Here is a 6,745-nt window from a genome sequence, read left to right as displayed (position 1 = left end):
AGACACCACCACTCTCCGGTCTTGAAAGTAGCTACGCAAAAGACGATAGATATCACTTGGACAGTCCACAAGTCTCAATCGGCATAAGATGCTTTCCCACCAGAGGCGGTCAAAAGCTCCCTTAAAATCAAGGAATATAGCCAGGACATACTTGCTCTCTGAGCTACGAACCAGCGAGAGCAATCTCACCATGGCATCCTCAGCAGAACGGCCCTGTCTGAAGCCAAACTGCCGATCAGACTCCTGGTGCTTCGCTCTATATGCTGCGTTCAATCGGTTCATTATGAGTCTCTCAAACGTCTTCCCCAAAACAGATAGCAAGGCAATCGGCCGGTAAGAAGACGGATCCGTCTTCTCACGATCGTCTCCCTTCAGGAGTACGACAAGTCTGGCTTCTTTCCAGCTCTGCGGAAAGGTGCACTCTTCAAGGCACTGGTTGTAAAGTGACAGTAATAAGTCAGGAAAATGTCTAAAAAATTCCTTGAGAATCTCAGCAGAAATGTTATCAGTGCCGGGGGCCCTACGGTTCCGCATGCTTTTCACGGCCTGCTCAAGTTCAGCCATAGAAAACATCTCAGTGGATGCAACAGAACTACAGTAGTTCTGATTAGCCAAGCGTAGAGCAATCTGATCTGCCGTCTCCACGTCGACATCGTCGACGGGAAAGAGCGTGCTGAGAACCGTAAGCATCGTATCATTCCAGGTCTGAGTCTCGCTCAGTCCTCCCAGAACTGTGTGCTGGACCTGTTCAAGTCGAACCTTCTCCATCACTAACCGGTAAGGCAAACCCCAAGGGTTCGAGTTGCCTCGCTCAGAGACAAAATCCTGCCAAGCCTTTCGCTTGCAGTCTCGAATCTCCTTGACGAAATTCCGTTTTGCCAAAGCGTAACGCTCTCGGTAGCTGGCAAGGTTTAAGTAACCTGAACGTCTGGCTCTCTGAAACTTCCTACGAGTTTGATTGACAAGGCGTCTAAGTCTGCTCAACTCCCCGCACCACCAGGGAACAGACGTCGTCCTATTCCTTCCCCTCCTCATAGATGCTTTGCAAGCCCTTTGAAGCAACTTATTCACTATACAAACTCTTTGGGCCGCCAGGCTACAACTCCATTGCTGTCTCCAAGATTCTTCGGCAGTCACGCTGTCTAAGACTGACTTAAACCTTCTCCAATTAGCGGTACTCACCACATACCTATCCACGTTACAATTTTCAGTTCTGCGTTCAAAAGGACGGATCTCGCATCGTAAGACCCTGTGATCACTAGTCGACCAATCGGTCTCCACGGACCACACAGTGACTTCATTCACTAAGGTACCAGTGCAAAGAGTTATGTCGATGTTTGACTCTCCTTGCTGTGTAGAGAAGGTGCAAGGTTGGTTAGGGACATTTAGGATTTCGAGCCTATTAGCCAAGATACAGTCTTCAAAAAGTACCCCTCTATAGTCCGAGGACGTACTACCCCAACTCACCGACTTGGCATTGGCGTCGATACCTATGAGTAATTTCTTACCCATTAATTGAGTACATAGCTCATCAACATATCGTAGATAGGCGTGTGGCTCTTCCCGATACTGGGCGTAAATACTAACCAAGTAGACTCTGCCAAAAGAACCAATAATCTCGGCACAAACATAGTGCGTGGAGCACAGCTGCTGCAACTGGGTAACCACCAAATCTCTGTTACAGACTATAATCGCGGCCTGACAACCCTGACCAGACTGTACAACCCTATAATCTAGGGGATAGCCACGAACCTTGTCATTGGCTATGTACGGTTCCTGCAGGAGAATACAGTCACACTTTTCCCTTCTGGAGCGCTCTGCCAACTGTAGAGCGACCGGGTACGATCTCTGACCGTTGATCTGTATGACTCGGAACACATCGTTGGAAGCCTTGTAGGATGTACTATCCATACACGACCTTGCTCTTGATTTGTTCTAAGTAACTCTTGTAGATAGGGCAATCTCTACTTCTGACAGAATGGTCGGAGGTCTTCCCTCGCCTAGCACAGTTAACACACTTCGGTTTTTCTGCTTTTTTAGGGCACTCCTTGTAAATGTGGCCAACTCCCGCACAGTGACCACACACAGTCTTTGACTTACAGTTCTTCGCCATATGCCCGAAGGCAAGACACTTAAAGCACTTAACCGTGAAATAAATGTCACGGACTTTATGAGACGACCAATTGAGGAATACTCTTCCTTTCTCAACGAGAATGTTCCGCAGCTGTGCAGAAACCTCGATGATCCAATTTTTAGTATCCTTGTTGGCAACTTTCGCCACAGATCTCACTAAGGTATCCTTCTTGAATTGCTCTCTAGATATACCACATGAACTGATATTACGCTCAAATAGTTCCGACAGAAAGTCAGCGTTCCCAACTTCTGCATCTACGTCGTAGATGATAAGACGCTTCCCAGGCTTTTTAGGGACCTCCGTCCGTAAACCCTTGGCTTTTATCGTCTCACAGTTGAGAATGCGTTGTGCGTCTTCCGTGCTGTCCACCTCCAGCACTACTCCAGTGTCCTTTATGGTTCGCATCCTTCGAACGTTGATACTCTTCAACGCAGGCTTTACAGACTGTAAGACAACTTGCTTAACAGCCTCACTGGTTTTCAGAGTCTCAGAGTCTGATTTTATAAGAACAGCATGGACTTCTGCTTTCTTAGGAGGAGAACTCTTCTCACTTTGTACGACAGTAGCGTATGATGTAGGCGCAACACTGACGGAGGGTTGGCTCCTGCTCAATGATGCCTTTAACGACTGGTTTTCAGCATATACTTCGATAGCTCTCAACTCCAGTTCATCCCACATTCCTAAGATAGTACGCATAGCTGATCTATTGACCTTGTTCGAATCGTTGAACATAAAGTCATGAAGACTTTGACGCACCGCCTTCAAGTCCTTGAAGTGGTCTGTCGGGGTTTCCTCATCGTCCGAGGAATCCGGTCTGAGTCGTTTAACAGCAGTCCGCTGTGTTGATTCAACCACCGCCGAATCAATCAATGAACCAGTCATGTATGTCACAGAAACGATTGTCCAAGCAGCTGCAATTGCAATCCCAAAATCATCCAGCCGGTTCCCACTATTTCCTAAACCTTGGTGGAATTCAGAATGCACGGCAGCAAAAAAAGCACAAAACAAAGCCTGGGGGATATTCCGTCGATATCCCACGACTGAAAATTTAATATCATTCAAACGTGCACGTGCGAAAGCGCGTTATGTACGACGTCAGAGCCAAAGGAAATCTTGGATTCGTTTTACATCTTCCATAACTCAGGCTGCTAGCTCAAAAGTAGTCTGGGATAAGATCCGGAAAACGAAGGGAAAATATTCACCATGCCCTTCAGTGATCCTCGAGCACAACGGATGTCCAATTGCAGATCGAACTGCAGTTGCAAATAGTCTAGGGGAAACATTTGCAAAAATCTCTGCGATAACATGTTTTCCCGCAGAGTTTTTGGCCGTGAAAAAGAAAATTGAGAAAAACCCACCGAACTTCTCTTCAAAAGGGCTTGAATCGTATAACAAGCCCTTTTTACAGGAAGAGTTAAATGCAGCACTCTTTCTCACGCATGCAAGTGCTGTGGGGCCCGATGACATCCATTAGGAAATGTTAAAACACCTGTCACCTCAATCTAAGGATCACCTTTTAATTCTGTTTAACAGAATTTTTATTCACAAACAATTTCCGGATTCCTAGCAAAGGGCTATCGTCCTTGCTTTCCCAAAACCAGGAAAAGATCCTAGCAATCCAAGTAACTATCGTCCTATTGCTCTGACAAGCTGTTTGTGCAAAGTCCTGGAAAGAATGGTTAATGCACGACTCGTATGGTATTTAGAAACAAACGGTCTACTTTCCAGGACACAGTGCGGCTTCCGAAGAAATAGGTCCACTCTGGACCATTTAATCCTATTGGAAACGTCCATTCGTGATGCTTTTATTAAATCCGAGCATTTGGTAGCAGTTTTCTTTGATATTGAAAAAGCGTACGACACAGCCTGGCGATTTGGAATTTTAAAAGACCTCTATAACTTTGGTCTTAGAGGTAACCTTCCTGCTTTTATTAAAACCTTTCTTTCGAATCGCCAATTTCAAGTCCGTTTAGGATCTACCCTCTGTCGAGTTTTCTCTCAGGAAGAGGGAGTCCCACAAGTATCTGTTCTATGTGTCACGCTTTTTGCAATCAAAATAAACTCTATCGCAGAACAACTTCCACCCATTGTAAACAATGCCCTGTATGTAGATGACTTTGCTATATTTTGTCATTCATGGAATATGAGGGTCATTGAAAGGCAACTGCAGAAAACCATTGATCATCTTACAGCTTGGTCTTTGGCTAATGGGTTCAGATTTTCATCACAGAAGACTGTTTGTGTACACTTCTGTCGCAAACGTAATCTTCATCCTGACCCAGAATTAAGGCTTGAGCAAACGACATCCCAGTTGTAGCAGAATTCAAATTCCTTGGACTTAATTTCGACAAAAAGCTGACATTTTTATAACATATTCGTCAGCTGAGGACAAGATGTGTGTCAAAGGGCTTAACCTCCTTCGTGCCCTTTCGTCAACCTCATGGGGCGCAGATCGTGCTACCCTTCTTCGTCTCTACCGGGCACTTGTCCGTTCCAAACTCGACTATGGGTCTCAGGTTTATGGTTCTGCTAGAGATAGTGCACTTCGATGGTTAGATCCAATCCACCATCAAGCCATCCGGACAGCCACTGGAGCATTTCGCACATCTCCTGTCCAAAGCCTTTACGTTGAAGCAAATGAACCATCTCTGTCTCTTCGACGTAAGCAGTTGTCCTTACAGTACGCCTTCAAATTAAAATCCCTGCCCGATCATCCCACGTGGCCATCCGTTTTTGAGCCGCGCTGGGAAAACCTCTACAACACCCGTCGGACTGCCGACAAACCTTTTGGTATTCGCATCCAAGGGCTGCCGAATGAGCTAAACTTGATGGTAGACAACGTTGCCCAGCCACCAAGGCAATTCTTTCCACCCTGGCATGCTTATTTTCCAACTTGCGACTTCTCCCTTAAGATCTGGGAGAAGGCAACTACACTGCCATCTGTCTACCAGCAACTCTTTGCATCACATAGACAGCAGTATTCTGACTTTCTGCCAGTCTACACAGATGGCTCAAAGTTAGAACGTTATGTGGGATCTGCTGTTGTGTTCCCTCACAAAACATTATCCTATAAGATCCCACAAGAAAGTAGCATTTATACTGCAGAGTTGCATGCAATAGAAACAGCCCTAGATCACATTAAAAATCGCGACTACCAGAGGTATATGATTTATTGCGATTCATCGAGCGTGTTACAGGCCCTGGTATCGGTGAGTTTTAACCCTCATCCGATTCTGTCCAGGATCCGGCAGATTCCTTTCTCTCTCATGAAATTAGATTTCGATATTCGCTTTTGCTGGATCCCAAGCCACATTGGGATCCGGGAAAATGAATCGGCTGATACCGCTGCCAAATCAGCCCTTTCCCTGGATAATCATTGCCTGTCAGTCCCCTATACAGACTACAGGCAAATAATACGCTCTAAATTATATTCCCAATGGCAAGATTCTTGGCACGGACAGGCCACAAATAAACTACATCACATAAAGCCTGTAATTTCGCAATGGCAGTTCAGTCTACGCAGGGTCCGAAGAGAGGAAGTTGTTCTTGCTCGGCTCCGCATAGGTCATAGTCATCTAACCCATTCCTACTTGCTGAGGGCGGATAACCCACCTATGTGCGAGATGTGTAACGTTATTTTAACCGTCAGTCATCTTTTTATAGAATGTCCTCTTTTTATAGAAGCACGACGCTTGTGTTTTACTGCTCTTAATAATTTGACTGAGCCATTTACACTCAGTCAGATAATAGGTGACAGAGACAATATGTCCGACGTTTTTAACTTTTTACAATTTATTAATTTTTATACAAAGATCTAAGTTTTATGCTTTTACTTTTATACCTTTATAATAATTAATTGTTTGACGTGGTAGCCTTGGCTACCAAAATGTTAGTAGCATTTTAAATTTGACTTGGCGCATTATGGCCTTAGCTGCCAATGCGCCATTAAAAACCAAACCAAACCAAACCATTGCCCTACACAAGAGGACAATCACCTCCTTATCGCTGCTAGAAAAATTCCTTTATACCACCGACAAGACACCGCCAGCCATCCCTGCAGACCGTCTGCACTGCTCAGAAAGGCTCATATCTGCCTGCACAATCACCTCCAGGTCGCTCTCACTCTCCACCACTGTCAGTGCAGTACCAGACAGCCGATACGCCACTCGGGGTCACTGCCTCCCACATGCAGCACCCCACACATCAATGCCAAAACCCAGCTGCCACCCACCAAACCCTGTCGCAGCAGCGCACTGCCATCAGTGACACCAACAACTCCGCCAACCTTCACACTGCCCGCAAACTCGGACACTAAACCAGATACACCACCATCAACATCATCATCAACAAACACAGAAAACATTGTACCCAACACCAAACTCTGAGGTACTCAGGGCTCAGTGTTGAGCAGCATCCATTGACCACCACTCTCTGTCCTCCTCCACTCAACCATCCCTCCACCCATAGCAGCAACCTGCCTCCAATGCCACACTGCTCCAACTTGCACGGCAGTCCCTCATGCGCAACAGTATCAAAAGCCTTTCCAAGATCCAAATATATGACATCAAAGTTATTCCCTGCATCCAATTCCTTTGTGATCACATCATAGTA

The sequence above is a fragment of the Mastigoproctus giganteus genome, unplaced genomic scaffold (assembly GCF_048544385.1).
Source record: "Mastigoproctus giganteus isolate SK-2022 unplaced genomic scaffold, ASM4854438v1 scaffold_20, whole genome shotgun sequence".
NCBI lineage: Eukaryota > Metazoa > Arthropoda > Arachnida > Uropygi > Thelyphonidae > Mastigoproctus > Mastigoproctus giganteus.
This window is presented reverse-complemented; position numbering follows the sequence as displayed.